At 34.3% G+C, this 19,062-nt stretch overlaps 1 protein-coding gene across 2 annotated transcripts in view; it reads left to right on the top strand.

The window, feature by feature from the left end:
* The window catches only part of LOC134275905 (splicing factor, suppressor of white-apricot homolog), a 225,753-nt gene that overhangs the window by 26,407 nt on the left and 180,284 nt on the right, over positions 1-19,062 (top strand). The window lies entirely within an intron of this gene.

Here is a 19,062-nt window from a genome sequence, read left to right as displayed (position 1 = left end):
ACCAATGTTAAACTTATTTACTGTATAGTTGCGGAGACCGTTTAACTACATATAATTAAAATTTTTAATTAAAATAAAAAGTGAAATCTACCCTCCTTCTTAGTTCTAACCTAATTAAATTTTTATACTCGGTTGTTTCCCTTCGTGCTTAGTAACACAAATAAGATGATCAATTGTTGCATTTACTTGTAAAAATATATACACATGTATATTTATATAGGAAGCGCAAAAGCGCGAACACAAAAAACATTACTTTAAATTTTCTTCTTCATAATAATCGTCAAAGAGAGTTAGGAAGCGCAAAAGCGCAAACACAATAAACATTACTTTAAATTTTCTTCTTCATAATAATCGTCAAAGAGAGTTAAAATATTGAATATAGTCTGTTTCCCATTCATTTGACCCTTTGATTTCAGGTAGAGTGAAGGCATTCTCTTTCTCATGGTCAACACTTTTGTGTACAAAACAATGTAAGGAACCAGTTACCCTTTTGTGTACATAACAATACCAATGCTGAAGCAGTCTATATATCATTCCTATAAACGATAACTCAAAAATCAGCACTTAGTTGGTCATTTTCCACACCTGAGTTACCTGTCCTTAAAACACAACATCAAAAAAGTCAATCATAAATGATCAAATTTTTTAATGATGTAATTAAAAGTATGCACAAGTTATTATCTTTTCTGATAATTTCATGTACCTATAAATCTATCTATACAATGTTTTTCACCATATGTGCAACTTGAAAAATTAGTTGAAAGGCCTAAAAGATGATGATTTCTTTTGCTTCTTATTAGAAAAAAGGTATCAAAATGCAATTGTCTGATTTAAAATATTTGTTGTAATGAGAAAAGAATATAGAAAACGAAAACCATTTACTAAACAAAATATTAAGTCTACAGCATGCAGAAATGTTGACTATTTTGTACCCTCGGTTCTGACCCCAGACTTGACAAAGCTGATCTAAATTGAAATTAAATTAGTTAAAAAAATATGCACCGTACCAATAGCGTACTAAAAATTAATTACTATCTGCACATTGAAACAAATGATTTTGATATCTATAGTGATTTTTAGGTCACCTGAGTAAAACAGTAAACTCAGGTGACCTACTGCTATCCGTTTTCGTCTGTCGTCGTGCAGTGTGCATCATGCGTCCTATGTTAACATTTGAACATTTTCAGCTTCTTTTCTGCAACCGCTCAACCAATTTCAACCAATTTTGGCATAAAGCATCTATGGGTCAAGGGGAACAAAATTTTTGAATTTCATGGTCCCTGCCCCCCTGGGGCCTGAGAGGTGGGGCCAAAACCACTAAAATTAGTGCAATCTTTAAAAATCTTCTTCTTTACTCCTGGATATCAAGCAGTCAAACTGTTGGCATGATTGTAATGAGCATTGACTCCTCTACCAAAACTGTGAAAGTCATGGCCCCAGGGTCAGGGGTTCTGGTGTTAGGGCGAGCTCTGTTGATTATATAGTGAAAATGCATTAATTCTTAGAAAATCTTCTTCTCTGCTTCTGGGTATGAAATTGACTAAGTACATAGTTAATATGATGAGCAAGAGTGCCTCTACCAAAATTGTGAATTTTATGGCCCCAGGGTCAGGAATTCTGGTGTTAGGGCGGGGCTCTATCGATTTTATAGTGAAATGCATTATTTCTTTGAAAATCTCCTCTACTTCTGGGTATTAAATAAACAAAGTACATAGTTTTGATAAGCAAGAGTGCCTCTACCAAAATTGTGAATTTTATGGCCCCAGGGTCAGGGGTTCTGGTGTTAGGGCAGGGCTCTATTGATTTTATTAGCTCTTCTGAGCCAAAGGCTCAAAGAGCTATTGCTATGGCCATTTGTGAGGTGTGAGGTGCACGTAAACTTTTTAGTATATGGGCTATAACTCAAGAACCCCTTGGCCAATCAGTGTCAAATTTGTCACCGGGTATCCTTGGCCCAAGGGCTACCATTCATACTAAAATAAGGGTTTTGACCCTTAGACAAGGGGAGATAATCAGGAAAACAAAACCAAAATTACTGGTTGCTAAAAAATCTTCTTCTCCAGAACCACCAGGCAGATTTTCACCAGACTTACATACAAGGATCAGGATATGTCGAAGAATAAAATTTGCATGCAGAATTACCCTGGGGCAAAGGACATGGTCTCAAGATCACTTCAAAGTTGACCTAAATTTACATTTAATAAAAACATTTATATTTTGCTTACTATAAGGACTTGTAAGTTGATGTTAGGATTTCACATCATGTCAACTCAAAAGTAGGTCATGGTGACCTACTTTTTAGCTCTTCTGAGCCAAAGGCTCAAAGAGCTAATGCTATGGCCATTTGTGCGGTGTGCATAAACTGTTTAGAATATGGGCCATAACTCAAGAACCCCTTGGCCAATCAGTACCAAATTTGTCACAGGGTATCCTTGGCCCAAGGGCTACCATTTATGCTAAAATAAGGGTTGGGACCCTTAAACAAGGGGAGATAATCAGGAAAACAAAACCAAAAGTACTGGTTGCTAAAAAATCTTCTTCTCCATAACCACCAGGCAGATTTTCACCAAACTTGCATACAAGGATCAGGATATGTCGAAGATTAAAAGAATGGAGGCGTACAAGGCGAGGACAATCCCCCGCTCTGAAAAATCTAAAAGTTGTATTTTTTCAAAATTTTATGGTTTATATAATCTTTTACACATCAAATTCTGTATTTCATTGTTTAAATAATTTATCAATAATTTATTTTTCACGCATGTTTTTAAGACATTTGAAAACAAAAAAGAAAAAGCTTCACGTATGATTCGAACTCTCTCCATAGCGCAGGTTTGGTCTTGGGTTCAGATTCCATTTTTTGGACAAATGAAATAGATTTCACATTTACGTTTCCATCTTTTAAGCGTTCACGAAAAATGGAGACTTGACCATTCATGTTCAAAATTCGTTTTTTATAGCTCTATTAAACCCATTTTCCACTAAATATGTTGAACTGTCAACTTTGAAATAAATATTATCAAATGATAAGTCGTTCAGTAAAATAAAATAATAACATGTTTTGAAGAGGACATTACTGAGAACATGATTTTAGAAAAATATAACTTTTCTGTGAATTTTGAAAATTGAGAAACATTTTGTCCTAGAGCGGGGGATTGTACATGCCTTATACGCCCTCTTTCTTTGCACGGGGAATTACCCTGGGGCAAAGGGCGTGGTCTCAAGGTCACTTCAAAGTTGACCTAAATGTACAATTAATAAAAACGTGTATATTTTGCTTACTATAAGGACTAGGATCATCAAATCTTGTAAGTTGATGCATCTTACGACTTCACATCATGTTAACTCAAAAGTAGGTCACGGTGACCTACTTTTTAGATTTTGCGGGGATTTGTTTTCAAATTGATTTGAAGGCATATTTTGGACACTTTAAGGCCTTTGATCATCAAACTTTGTCAGTTGATGCATCTTGGGTCCTCAAACAATGTCAACTTAAAAGTAGGTCACCGTGACCTTCTTTTTGAACTTTATGACTTATCCTTTTAAAGGCAGAGATTTTAAGCACCGCCTTCAAAATTACCTGATCTGGGTAGCCCTGTCAATCAAGTGCATGAAGGTCCATCATTGGATGCTAGGACTTGATTGACATTTACTTACTGGTCCCTGTGTATACCCTCTACAGCTTGTTTGGACCTTCAAATTAACTTTTGATCCTTTGATCTTCTGCCTATGTTTATCAGACATGGTATAGAAAAACTGTATCACTATAAAAATTTTTAGCTTGATAATATATGAATTAAATATATCTCTAGTATTTAAAAGGATTATAATATATATACATTTTTAAAATATTCAACTCTTTTTTCCTAAAGAAATTTTGAAATTAATTTTAACGTATGCTAAACGGTAAACTTAAACTGGAAATGATACTGACTTTAAAAGTTTAGAGCAGCATTGTGTGAATTCATAAAATTTTTAAAGTATCTATACATGTTTCATATTATGGGTCGCTTATAATTATTTTCCTTTGTTATTCAGACGAGAATTTACAAGCAATCTTTTTAGCACGTTTCATGGTGACAAAGCCTTATAAAGATTAGGATAAAGCTACTAGATATTTTTTGATGAAATGTAGTTAACAAGACTTTTTTTTATTTAATAGATTGGGATCCCGGGGATGAGTGAATTAAGTCTAATTTGGTTGTTACTGGAGTTTTGTTTTTTAAATTTAATATTTAACACATACACTGACATCTAAAATAATCTTTGTATTAAGATTTGAATTTATTTTATGATATAATAATAATTTTTTTTGAATGAGTAGGGGTGTTTTCAAACATTCAAAAATAAATAAATATGGATTATTGAGGAAAAAACTTTACTTTTAACTTTTCATTTCTTATTTAAAATTGTCTCAAAATCTCCAGTACAGGTGAAGTTTGACACCTGGGGTATTTCACTGTGTATTAAATCACTTCCTGTGTATAGGAATTAGGAGACAGATGACCACAGGTAGACTGCTAGCCCCCAAGGCATTCACACCTGTACAAAATAAGCCCCTCCCTCACCTGGAATTTACCACCCGGTAAAAAATCTCTGCCTTTAAAAACATTAAATCCCATTATTTCAGACACTGGGAGGTTTAGAATCATCAAATCTTGTACTTTGATGCATTTTGGGACCTTAAAACATATTTATGAAAAAGTAGGTCACTGTGACCTACTTTTTGAATTTTGCTGACATTTGTTTTCAAATTGTTTAAAACGCACATTTTGATTACCGTAATTTTTGGGTTATTCCCCATTTTCAAAAGTGAGTTATCTCCCCTCAAAATCGGAACTCTTCTACACCAGCCTAACTTCCGCGGACTACGCAATACGATCAACTTACACGCTGTATTTAAAAATTTTAAAAGAAGAAAACGGTTTGCATTTTTTTTTAGATAATAAATTATTTTATAAAGGGTTACGTCAATTTCAAAAAGCAAATACGAATGCCAGGCACGTAGCATAACTTTAAAAGTTTCATTATTTTTTTTTAACCTGGAAAAGTTGACTAGCAAAGAAAAACCTTGCCCAAAGTTGAAAAAGCTACTTATTTCAGTACCAGTTTTTTGGCATACAATAACATTTCCCTTATATAACTTATCTGTGTGTGCGTGTGTGTGTGTGTGGGGGGGACACATTGCTTCATCTATTAAATAATTTTCAATGTATTATCCATTAACATCATGCGGTATCCATCTTGTGAAGTTACAGGTACAGAGAACCGTATATGAAAATGGGTAACAACCGCAACCGATAGTTGTGAAAATTTAAAATTATTAGAAAAATTTGAATTCAATAAAATTACAACATGTATTTTTTACCATTTACATGCATGTAGTCGATAAATTTACATAGTATATTCTCTCTCTTCTTTATTGTTTTTTACAAACTTTGCAAAAAAAAAATTATAAAAAAGATACATGTACTTACAAAAGGATTTAAAAAAAATTTAACATTTTTCCGAATGACAGGTGTAGCATAATATTTTGATACCGCTCTCAATTCTCTGATATGTGTAACTCCGGGTATACAAAATATCGCATAAAACTTTGATTAAATGCAGCTCAACCCGGGTAACACGAATTCAGGTTGCTATTTTAATTAGTCTTTCTTCGATATATTGGGGAGATGAATTAAATTATTCATTTAGAACCCCTACCTTTTAATACTATATAGTGAATCAATTATTTTACAAATAAAAAATTCTAGAAACTGGCCAAATGAAATATATTAATTGTAACCAAATATGTTCATTTTCTATGTTATGACATAAAGGGGGCAAAAACGGAGTTTCTTATGGCCATAAACTATTGTATTTGCCGCCCTTTTAAAACTGTAGATGGACATGTCATTAGTCTCCAAAAATTTTTTGGATACAAAGAAATTATGGCTGCAGCAGGCTAGATTTTCGTAAAAACTTTATAACTAAAAATTTGTTCCGCACATTTTGTAAATAATGATGATCCGTCTGCAGAACATCCACTACCGAAAATTAGCTTATTAGCCTTTTTTTTTTTTTTTTTGAAATAGGCCTATTCGAATATGTATCAGCATTTTATCAGTAATTTGTTTCGGTTTTTTTTTTTTTTTGTAAGGGGGGGGGGGGGGGCACACAGCACCTTATTATAGTACTACACAGATTAATACAAATCCAGAAAGAGACTATGCGTGGGCAATTAAAAAAAAATTACGGATCAGTTAAGATTTCTTTTTATTCACAAACATAATAACATTTTTCCATATGACTGAGGCATAACACCATAAACATGTTTACATCAAGAACGTCCGCGGAAGTGACTTTATTTATAGCACATGCGTATTAAACACAGTAAAAGAGTTCCCTTCAGGGGAAATAACTCACCTTTTGAAAATGGGGAATAGGTCGATACTTTTTTTCTCAGAACCGCTGGGGTCGCCCAATATACGAATTTGACCTTTCTAAGGCTCAAGTTTACGAAAAATGCCCCTAAATCGATAAAATTTACGTCAATTTCAAAGCAGATCTGTGCCACTTTCATAACTTTTTTCATTATTTTACACAGAAAAATTCATGCCCAGGTAAACAACAAAATATTTATTCTATAGTTTCTTACAAAATAATTTCCATTAATTATCCGTTGATGACAAAGGAAAACAACATTGCTTCATCTATTAAATAATTCCTCAATGTATTATCCATTAACATCATGCGGTATCCATCTTGTGAAGTTAGGAAGTCGCTACCATTTACTAAAAGTAAAACCGCAACCGAATCAAAATTTAAAATACGGAAAAATTTTCAAGATCACAACTGTAGTGTTTTTACCATTTATTAGTAGCGATAAATTGAAATAGTATATTAAATATTTTTTATTGTCTTAAGCAAAGAATTAGTAATAAATACGGTTGACAGAAATATAATTTACATTGAATTACCGGTATACAAAGATTGGCTTCTAACAGAATTTTAATTGTCTGAAAGATAAAGGGATTTACACTGTGTACGCAAAGGTGTAACACCTGTGTTGTTTAAAATGCCTGCGTTGCATGATTATAACAAACCCACGTGCCGTTATAGGGTATTAGTGTTACACATCATTGAACAAACAAAGCCGTGAAATTCATGTTGACAGTCAAATTGTGAATGTACTCTCAATTAAATTTATAAATTAAACTTATTAGAGTGTTAATATGATTTCAATTCTTGACTGTTGCTTGAAATATACATTTAATGGTCATTTGCGTGTTTTAGCGAATCCCTGGAGAAGAAAAATAAAAATGGCGGACATCGAAGTAATTGTCGTCCACCGGTAAATAATGTTTGAATAAAGTTAATAGGAATGTGTCCAAGTTGTTCTGAAATCGGAATTACTATTCTTTGGTCTCGGGTATTTCCCAAATATTATACTGTAAAATAATCTTGTATTTACGTGTTATTTATGCCTTTTGATTTAACAACGGTGTGAAACTACGGAGGCATTGAACAGGCAAGTTGGAAAAAAATAAGTAGTATCACAATTCAAAGAAGTTTTAACTACTTTTTAAAAAAAAAAAACTTTATTTAAATTCTATACTCATTAAAGTACCTGTTTAATTTCTTGATACGTTTATGTCATGGAATAACCTCGGTAATTCTAGGGGTTTACCTGTTCTGATACGTTGTATCTGCGTAAGAATCTGTAGAAAACGGGAAACAAAGCCTCGTCCTATATAGTAAGTTCGTCCTATCTTAGGATTTTTAAAAAATTAAGGCTGAAAATGAGCCTTTCGACCTATATACCCCATCGACCTATAACCCAAAAATTACGGTACCTTCAGACCTACGATCATCAAACTTGGTCAGTAGATGCATCTTGGGTCTTTGAAATTTGTCGACCAAGATGTAGGTCACGATGACCTACTTTCGACATTTTATGGCTATATTTAAGTATCTTAGGTATTTATTGGCTTAGAATTTTGTGAGTCCATGCATATTTGGTTTTTGGAGAGTGATGACCTAAAAGTAGGTCACGGTGACCTACTTTTGACATTTTATGGCTTTATTTAAATATCTCCGGTACTTATTGGCTTAGAATCATCAAACTTTGTAAGTTGATGCATCTTGGGTTTTCGGAGAGTGATGACCAAAAAGTAGGTCATGGTGACCTACTTTTGACATTTTGTTGACTATAATTAATTATCTTTTGACAAAATTTTATGGCTATATTTAAGTATCTCAGGCACTTATTGGCTAAGAATCATCAAACTTTGTCAGTTGAGGCATCTTGGGTTTTCGGAGAACCTGAGAGCCCGAGAGCTTAGCTAGGCTTTCGGAGAACGTCGACCAAAAAGTAGGTCACTGTGACCTACTTTTGACATTTTATGGCTATATTTAATTATATCTGCTACTTATTGGCTCGGAATTATCAAACTTTGTCAGTTTAGGCATCTTAAGGTTTCATTGAATGTCCAAAAAGAAGTAGGTCATGGTGACCTAATTTTGAATATCTCAGGTACTTATTGGCTTAGAATCATCAAATTTTGTCAATTTAGGCATCATGGGTTTTTGAATAACGTCGACCAAAAAGTAGGTCACCGTGACCTACTTTTGACATTTGAAGGCTATATTTAATTATCTCTGGTACTAATTGGCTTAGAATCGTCAAACTTTGTCAGTTGATGCATCTTGGGTTTTCAGAGAATGTTGACCAAAAAGTAGGTCATGGTGACCTACTTTTGAATATCTCAGGTACTTATTTAATTAGAATCATCAGTCTTTGTCAATTAATGTATCTTGAGCCCTCAGAAAATTTCAATCAAAAGGTAGGTCGCTGTGTCCTACTAATTGTATTTTATAATTATATTATAATATCTTCAGTCTTAACTGGCTAAATATTATCAAATGTTGTAAGTTGATGCATTTTGGGTCTTATGATTCTAATAGAGTTGGAGGCTTCTAATAGAAGTGATAGATTGTACAATTTATCAGAAGAGCGATTCAAGGCCCTTGGGCCTCTTGTTTAATTTTGTGGGCATTTGTTTTCAAATTGATTCGAAGGCATATTTTTCAGACACTTTATGGCCTATGATCATCAAACTTTGTCAGTTGATGCATCTTGGATCCTTGAACAACATCAAATTAAAAATAGGTCACCATGACCTACTTTTTGAATTTTATAAGTTATCCTTTCTAAAACATTTAACTCAATTAATTCAGACACTGAGAGGTTTAGAATCATCAAATCTTGTAAGTTGATGCATCTTGGGGCCTTAAAACATATTTATGAAAAAGTAGGTCACTGACCTACTTTTTGAATTTTGCAGGCATTTGTTTTTAAATTGTTTAAAAGACAAATTTTGATTACTTTCAGACCTATGATTAACAAACATTGCCAGACATTGATCTTTGGACTTCAAAAATGTCAACCAAAATGTAGGTCACGATGACCTACTTTTGACATTTTATGGCTATATTTAAGTATCTTTGGAATTTATTGGCTTAGAATCATCAAACTTTGTGAGTTTTTGCATCTTGGGTTTTCGGAGAATGAAGACCAGAAAGTAGGTCACTGTGGTCTAATTTTGACATTTTATGGCTCTATTTGAGTATCTCCAGTACTTATTTGCTTAGAATCATCAAACTTTGTCAGTTGATGCATCTTGGGTTTTCGGTGAAGGACGACCATAAAGTAGGTCATGGCGACCTACTTTTAACATTTTATGGCTTTATTTAAGTATCTCCGGTACTTTTTCAGTTGATGCATGCATCCTGGGTTTTCAGGGAACGCAAACCAAAAATTTACCTCAACTTGACCTACTATTGACATTTTATGGCTATATTTTGGTATCTCGAGTACCTTTGACCTAGAATTGATAAACTTTGTCAGTTGGGGCATCTTTGGTTTTTGGAGAATGTCGACCAAAAAGTAAGTCATGGCAACCTACTTTTGAATATCTCAGGTACATATTGGCTTAGAATCATCAAACTTTGTCAGTTAATTTATCTTGGGTTTTCTAAAATCTTCTACTAAAAATTAGGTCACAGTGACCTACCTGTGATATTTTTTGGCTGTATTTAAGTATCTTGGGTACTTATTGGCTTAGAATCGGCAAACTTTGTCAGTTGATGCGTCTTGGGTGTTCAGAGAATGTAAACAAAAAGTAGGTCATGATGACCTACTTATAAATATCTCAAATACTTATTGGCTCAGAATCTTCAATTTTTGTGGATTAATGCATCTTGAGTCCTCCGAAAACTTCAATCTTAAAGTATGTCACTGTGACCTACTTATGTTTTTTTTAATAGCTTTATTAAAATATTTCCAGTCCTAACTGGCTAAGAATCATCAAGCTTTGTCATTTGATGCAACTTTGGTCTTGGATACTTGGAGTTAGAGGCTTCAAATAGAAGTGATAGATTGTACAATTTATCGGAAGAGCGATTCAAGGCCCTTGGGCCTCATGTAGTGAAAATGCCTTAATTCTTTGAAAATCTTCTTCTCTGCTTCTGAGTATGAAGTAAACTAACTAAGTACGTAGTTATGATAAGGAAGAGTGCCTATAGCAAAATTGTGAATTTTATGGCCTCAGGGTCAGTGGTTCTGGTTTTAGGGCGGGGCTCTATTGATTATATTATAGTGAAAATGCATTTGAAAATTTTCTCTGCTTCTTGGTATTAAATAAAGTACATAGTAATGATGAGCAAGAGTGCCTCTACCAAAATTGTGAATTTTATGGCCCCAGGGTCAGGGGTTCTGATGTTAGGGCGGGGCTCTATTGATTTATTATATAGTGAAAATACATTAAATCTTTGTAACCAAATTAAGCAATTGCTTAGTGTATAGTTGTGATGAGCAATGGTGCCTCTTTCAAAATTGTGAATGCCATAGCATCTAGCTTAAAATGTTAACCAAATTCAATCATTTGAAAGTTGTTGCATGATGCTCAGATGACCAATAAGGCCCATGGGCCTCTTGTTATTAGCTCACCTGAGCCGAAGGCTCAAGTGAGCTTTTTTGATCAAAATTTGTCCGTTGTCTGTTGTTGTCGGCGTCGTCGTCGGCGTCCTGAGCTTTTTACATTTTCAACTTCTTCTCAAAAATTACTGGTCCAATTTCAACCAAACTTGGCACAAAGTATTCTTAGGTGAAGGGAATTCAAGTTTGTTCAAATGAAGGGGCACACTCTTATTCAAGGGGAGATAATTCAGAAATAGTGAAAAATTTGTTGGATGTTTTAAAAATCTTCTCAAGAACCACTGCGCCAGGAAAAGTGAAACTTATAGGGAAGCATCTTTGGGTAGTATAGGTTCAAGGTTGTGCAAATCATGACCCCCATGGGTAGGGCGGGGTCACAATGACCGATCAATGTTTTACATAGAAATATATAGGAAAATTCTTTAAAAATCTTCTTTTCAAGAACCACTGTGCCAGAAAAAAATAAAACTTATATGGAAGCATCCTCAGTAAGTGTAGATTCAAGTTTGTTCAAATCATGACCCCCGGGGGTAGGGCGGACCACAATGGCCGATCAAAATTTTACATAGAAAATAAATAGGAAAACTCTTTAAAAATCTTGCCCAAGAATAGCAAAGGCATGATTGATCATATTTATATGGAAGCATCCTCAGGTAGTGGAGATTCAAATTAATTTGTTCAAATCATGACCCCTGGGGTTGGGTAAGGCCACAATGGCTGATCAAAGTTTTACATAGAAATATATAGAATTTAAAAAAAAATCTTCTTCTCAAGAATAGCAAAGCCATGATAAGTCATATTCATATAGAAGCATCCTCAGGTAGTGTAGATTCAAGTTTGTTCAAATCATGACCCCTGGGGGTAGGGCAAGGCCATGACATGGAATCAAAGTTTTACCTAAATGCATGTAGAAAAAATCTTTAAAAATCTTCTTTTCAAGAATTGGAAAGCCATGATTAGTCATATTGATATGGAAGCATAATCAGGTAGTGTAGATTCAAGTTTGTTAGCTCACCTGAGCCGAAGGCTCAAGTGAGCTTTTCTGATCACATTTTGTCCGGCGTCCGTCTGTCTGTCTGTCTGTCTGTAAACTTTTCACATTTTCGACTTCTTCTCAAGAACCGCTAGGCCAATTTCAACCAAACTTGCCACAAAGTATCCTTGGGTGAAGGGGATTCAAGTTTGTTCAAATGAAGGGCCACGCCCTCATTCAAGGGGAGATAATTGGGAATTAATGAAAATTTAGTAGCATATTTTAAAAATCTTCTTCTCAAGAACCACTGTGCCAGGAAAGATGAAATTTATGGGAAAACATCCTCAGGTAGTGTAGATTCAAGTTTGTACAAATCATGACCCCCTGGGGTAGGGCGGGGCCAAAATGGCCAACCAAAGTTTTACGTAGAAATATATATGAAAATTCTTTAAAAATCTTCTTCTCAAGAATGACAAAGCCATAATTCATCATATTTATATGGGAGCATGCTCAGGTAGTGTAGATTCAAGTTTGTTCAAATCATGACCTCCCGGGGTAGGGCGGGGCCAAAATGGCCGACCAAAGTTTTACATAGAAATATATAGGAAAATTCTTTAAAAATCTTCTTCTCAAGAATGACAAAGCCATTATTCATCATATTTATATGGAAGCATGTTCAGGTAGTGTAGATTCAAGTTTGTTCAAATCATGACCCCCGGGGGTAGAGCGGGGTCAAAATGGCCGACCAAAGTTTTACGTAGAAATATATATAGAAAATTCTTTAAAAATCTTCTTCTCAAGAATGACAAAGCCATAATTCTTCATATTTATATGGAAGCATGCTCAGATAGTGTAGATTCAAGTTTGTTCAAATCATGACCCCCGGGGGTAGGGCGGGGCCAAAATGGCCGACCAAAGTTTTACCTAGAAATATAAAGGAAAATTCTTTAAAAATCTTCTTCTCAAGAATGACAAAGCCATAATTCCTCATATTTATATGGAAGCATGCTCAAGTAGTGTAGATTCAAATTTGTTCAAATCATGACCCCCAGGGGTAGGGTGGGGCCAATATGGCCGACCAAAGTTTTTAAAGATATATATAGGAAAATTCTTCAAAAATCATTTTCTAAAAAATAGCAAATCCATGATTGGTCATGGGACTACTTTTGGATTTAAACTTTACAATAAAAAGCCATTTTCTACTTCTTTCTACCCTTAATGCTCAGGTGAGTGATGTGGCCCATGGGCCTCTTGTTCAAGTGATGACCCCTGAGGGTAGGGCAGGTCCACAATGTACGTTCAAATGTAAAGGGCAATAAAGTCACAGGTAGTCAAAGAAATATGCAAGAATCCTTAGTTAGTGTAGGTTCAAGTTTATTCAAATCATACCCTCTCCCCTTTAAGGATTGGTTAGGACCACTATTGGGTTTAAACTTTTTAATAATAAACTGATTTCTGCTTTTTTCCTAGCCACATTGCTTAGGTGAGCGATATGGCCCATGGGCCTTTTGTTTAGATCCCAAACTTTGAAATGCATGTTACGCTTGGCAATAGGAATGGGGGGGGGGAGTTAATTTGCTGATGTATAGTATACTTTAGAAAACATGCTACTACTATTAGTTCGTGCCCCATAAATAAAAACACCTAAAATTTTTTTTGCTAGTCAGGGAATTTTTGGTACTTGATATTGCCCCAAACTGAAAATTCATATACAGATGCCCCCCTCCCCTCAAACTAAAATTGCTTCCTACCTACGGCCTAGAGTGGGGGCATTAGATTTAAATGGTTCTTTACAAAAGTATCAACTAGACAAAGCCCCCCTCCCCCCTTACGAGGATTCTGAATTTTTTATGCGACGGCTGCAACATTAATTTGCTGCATACTTACACCAAATAAAGCATTTTATTGTTTGAATACCATATAAGGCCATCCTTAAAAAAATGTTTGTTTGGAATTGTCGCCTCTGGGTTTTCAGACCCAGGAGGGAGGGAGGGATTTTTTTTTTTTTTACAAATTGAAGCTAAATAATTAAAAAAATAAAAATCTCAATGAACAGTGGTGATTTTCATTAATTTTCCTTTTATTAATATAATTTTTGTCTGATTTTCAAAAAAATATAGAGTTATACACAAAACGGTACTAACTCAAATATCAGTCTAATTTGGATGTTAGATCTGCTCATTTATCAATAGTCAAATTTCAGCGTCGAACTTCTTATTTTAAAAATCTTTTTTAAACAATAATTTAATCAGTCTACTTTACAGCATTTCTCTTTGAAATTTATCTCTTTGTTAAGACAAAACTTACAAACAGTGCGAACCACACAAAATTTCTTAACTGCATAAGAATTGTTGGAGTGTTTTGTGCAAAAGCTGGAGGGGTGCTTGGTATGTTCTTGAGTGTTCGCCATGAATTAATTTTACCATTACGTTTCAAAGACTTTTCATACTGTCAGACAACATTTTTCCTTTAGTATTTGGCATAAAACATTTCTGAACCATGCAATTTTTTAACTGGGATCTGTCAGAACGATCATTTTTAATTTCAACATGACGGACTTAGCCTATCAAGTTCAATGTGCAGTCTATTACAATAGCTCGTTCCAGGTATTGGTGTATCATTCCATTTAATTTTTATTCACCTTTTATTTTTATGGAGATGCATAAATGTTCTGCTTTTCAACGCTTGAATGTTGATCCCACCTGGTCTGACATTTTGGCGGCTTTCATTTTGCGAAATCACCACCTATAACTGTATATCATAAATACTATGAAGAAAACGTTTTATTGACCCATGTTGTTAAATTAATGTGAGCTCAAACCCGACTTTATAAAGCTATTTTGACGAACGAACTAACTTGTAATAAACAATGTGACGAAAAAATGGTAAAAAATATATTTGCAATATTTTGCCAATAAAATATTTTGAGCGGGGGGTATTTCAATGAGGCAGGCGGCAATTCCAAACAAACTATAATTTTATTTTGGCCTAAGTGGAAATTTTAGCGAGACGCTAAATTTAGCAATTTCTGCCTAAATTCTGGTATTTTATATTTAGTGAGAAGTAATTGTAGCAATTTTAAAATGCTAAATAAAGAAGCTATTACAAATAAAACGCAATTAATTTTTAATGATATTCAATTTTAGTGATGTCAGCACTCTCACTAATAATACCAAAATTAAATCCTCGCTAAAAATTCTACTTATATGGTAAATAAACACAATCAATTGTACAAAAATTAAATTAATGAGAGCCAAACGTGCAGTACATTAGATGTGGAAAAAAAGATATGTGATACAGTCAGGGGCTATGTATATTCATTTTTTCTCTGTCAAAACAACACTATTTTTACTTGAGATTATAATGAAAAATAACTTAAATACACTAACATCTAATAATGAATATATGAAAAGCATTGCAGTTTATCCTCACATGACATAGGCGTCAGAAGCAAATTGAAAGGGGGGCTAATTGAACAACAAACAAAATAATGTAACCCCCTATTTTTTCATTGCCTATATTAAGTATATATTTGCAAAAAAAGTGCTGGCTAAGCCCCCCCCCCCCTTCCTCCCCCAGTTCTGACGCCTATGCATGAACAACACTAGGCATATCTATACAGATTTCTTGAGCAGTGCCTGTTCCATCAATAAAACATGTACATATCAATAATAAAATAATCAATTATGCTTTTAATCCTACTTTGAATGATTATTTATACAGATATGAATATAAACAACCGTCTTTCTTTGGTTCTTAGTAGAGGAATTTATAAGTGTTTACGCGAGTTATATTTTTTTGCTGCAACAGCTGCGACATTAATTCCGGTACTTACAAGCATTTTATTGTTTGAATCATTCCTAAATAATATGACGATTTAAAAAAAAGAAAATCTCTCTACCTTCTTTAAGAGATGACACCTTATACTGCAATGGTAGCAGGACAATCATTTTAAATAAATTGGATGGGCACAAAAAAAGGGGGGATATGAATATTATTCAAAATCAAGAAAATGGGAAGAAAACTAACATTCAACGAGCAGATTTTTTTCTGATTGTTTACTGCTTATAACATTACATATCCAATAAACATTGTAAAAAATTTCTTTTTGCCTTATTTTACATGGATCATTTATAAAATGAATTTCCTCTGAATGGATTGATGAGAAAAAGAAACTCAAGCACGTACATGCTTAATTATCAAATGTGCACCTATTCTGAATTTTGTTCATTATATTTTCAAATTAGCAATGAAAGGAATAATCATACATTGATGTCAAAATTTTATCACATCCCAACCCTCCACCAGTATCAGACCAGTCCTCACGCTTACAGTGTATTTGATGGAGTCTCTGAGATTTGGTCACATAACGATAAAGTCATGTGTAAAATTTAATAGGTGTTTTAACAGGTGACCTGTTGCTATCCGTTTTCATCCTTCATCGTGCGTGGTGTGTCTTGTGTTAACATTTGAACATTTTCAGCTTCTTCTCTGAAACCACTGAAGCAATTTCAACCAAATTTGGTATTCAGCATCTATGGGTGAAGGGGAACAAAAATTATGAATTTTATGGTCCCCACCTCCCTGGGGCCTGAGAGGTGGGGCCAAAACCACTAAAATTAATGAAATCTTTAAAAATCTTCTTCTTTACTCCTGGACATCAAGCAGTCAAACTGTTGGCATGAATGTAATGAGCATTGAGTCTACCTAAATTGTGAAATTCATGGCCCCAGGGTCAGGGGCTCTAATGCTAGGGCGGGGCTATATAGATTATGTATTGTGGAGAGGGCTTATATAGGCTATGCCTACTGCCGAATCCGTTTATGTTTTTCTTCCATTATAGAATATGTTCAAATTATATATTGAAAATGTATTATTTCTTTGAAAATCTTCTTCTCTGCTCCTAGGTATTAAATAAAGTAACTAAGTACATAGTTATGATAAGCAGGAGTGCCTTATCCAAAATTGTGAAATTTATGGCCCCAAGGTCAGGGGTTCTGTTATTAGGGTGGGGCTCTATTGATTATATAGGTAAAATGCATTAATTATTCCAAAATCTTCTCCTCTGCTCCTGGGTATAAAATAACCTAAGTAAGTATATAGTTATGATAAGCAAAAGTACCTCTTCCAAAATTATGAATTTGATGACCCCAGGGTCAGGGGTTCTGGTGTTCAGGTGGGGCTCTATTGATTATATAGTGAAAATGCATTAATTCTTTGAAAATCTTCTTCTCTGCTCCTGGGTATCAAATAAACTAACTTAGTATATATCTATAATGAGCAAGAGTGCCTCAACCAAATTTGTGAATTTCATGGTCCCTGTTTCAGGGGTTTTGCCATTTGGTGGGAGGGGGGGGGGGGGGCTCTTTTGATTATTAAGTAAAAATACATTAATTCTTTGAAAATCTTTTCCTTTGCTCCTGGATATTATGCCAATGATCCAAGTATATATATTTATGATGAAGAAAGGTGCATCTAGCAAAATGGTTAATTTCATGCTCCACGGGTCATAGTTATTGAAGGGGGGGGGGGGTTACAAAGTCTGAAAAATAAATTAATGCTTTGAAATCAACCATTTATGATGAAATAAAATTCATGATAAAATTTCCAGAATTTTGAAATATGTGGCCCAAGGGTCAGTGGTTCCTGTGGGATGGGGTGCACAACTGGTTGTAAAGTGGAAGTGCATTTTCTCTTTGTTACTCTGATCTACATGTACCTCTGGGTATAAAGTAATCAAAGAAAGCAAGCAAAGTTTATAGTTATGATAAGCAATGGTGCCTCTTTCAAAATTGTGAATTGCATGGCCTCTGGGTTAAAACACAAACCAATTAAGAAATAAATAACAAGTTTATAAACTTCAATGGGAATTGAAGTGGGTCGGTCACGTGATCAAATCCTGTGAAGGCCGAAGGCCTTCTCAGAAGATTTGATCACGTACCGACTTACTTCAATTCCCATTGAAGTTTATAAACTTGTTATTTATTACTTATATATACATTTGAGACAGACAATTAAGTATTTTCAAATTTAAATTATTGCACTAACCGTCCGTCGTAGATTTTGAAAAATGACGCAAGGTGTAAATCGGCTTGCATGGCGGTTACGCTTCGAATGCATTAGGCTAAGGAATCTATTTCGAAGGGAATATTTTGTGAAAGGCTACTTGTGATCAGTAACAGTGAACAGATTGTTGTCTGGGGATATTTTTATTCGTGAAAATTGAAAATTGATAATTAATGCTGAAAAGACACAAGAAACCCATTCGAGGATTGATGATAAAAAGTTGGAGGAATTTCGGTCGCCCGATAGGGATGGATGGATCCGATGGATTGAGACACTTTTCCGAGGCAGTTAATTTGCAATTTGATCAAAAACATTCTACGATATCAGTACTAAAGGCATACTTATTGTAAAACACTGATAAACACGGAGACACTGGCGACAGCTTTACATTGAACTGCGAAAACGCCGAGGTGTTTGGCAGCTGCTCATGGCATGATTGCAATAATATTTTCCAACAGATTTACACATTTATCGTGAGTAGAATTTAAAGATAAAATAATATTTTATCATGAAAATTTAAGGAAAGGTCTACCCAAAAAATAAGGATGAACGTTAGAGACTGTGCAGCTGACAAAAGTGAAAAATAATGTAAACAAACGCTAGGGGTTTTTCGCTACATGTATATACATAGGTTGAATCGATAGCCAATAAACTGTATGAAATACTTGTTTACAATGTAAATAAAAATCATATTACTTGCTTATTTTGTTCATTTTTATACATGATAAGCAAGTAGAACAGGTCATTTCATAATATATGTACCGGTAGATATTATTGCGCCGTGTGATTAGGTCACGTATTGACCTCTGACCTCTGACAAACTTCATACAGAATTGAAGATATTTTCTCTCTGTATGTTTATATAATGGAGAGATACCACAAATGTATATATATTCAATTGTTGGAAAGTTGTTACATGATTCTCAGGTGACCTATGAGACCCATGGGCCTCTTGTTTAGTGCTTTTACACATCTTATAATTAAGAATATTTGGAGGTAATTATAGCTCTCCAGATTGAGATACCAGGGTACATGGTCAATTTGT

Source organism: Saccostrea cucullata, unplaced genomic scaffold (genome assembly GCF_032062105.1).
Source record: "Saccostrea cucullata isolate Sc308-1 unplaced genomic scaffold, CSIRO_AGI_Scuc_v1 ctg539, whole genome shotgun sequence".
Lineage (NCBI taxonomy): Eukaryota > Metazoa > Mollusca > Bivalvia > Ostreida > Ostreidae > Saccostrea > Saccostrea cuccullata.
This window is presented reverse-complemented; position numbering and strand designations above follow the sequence as displayed.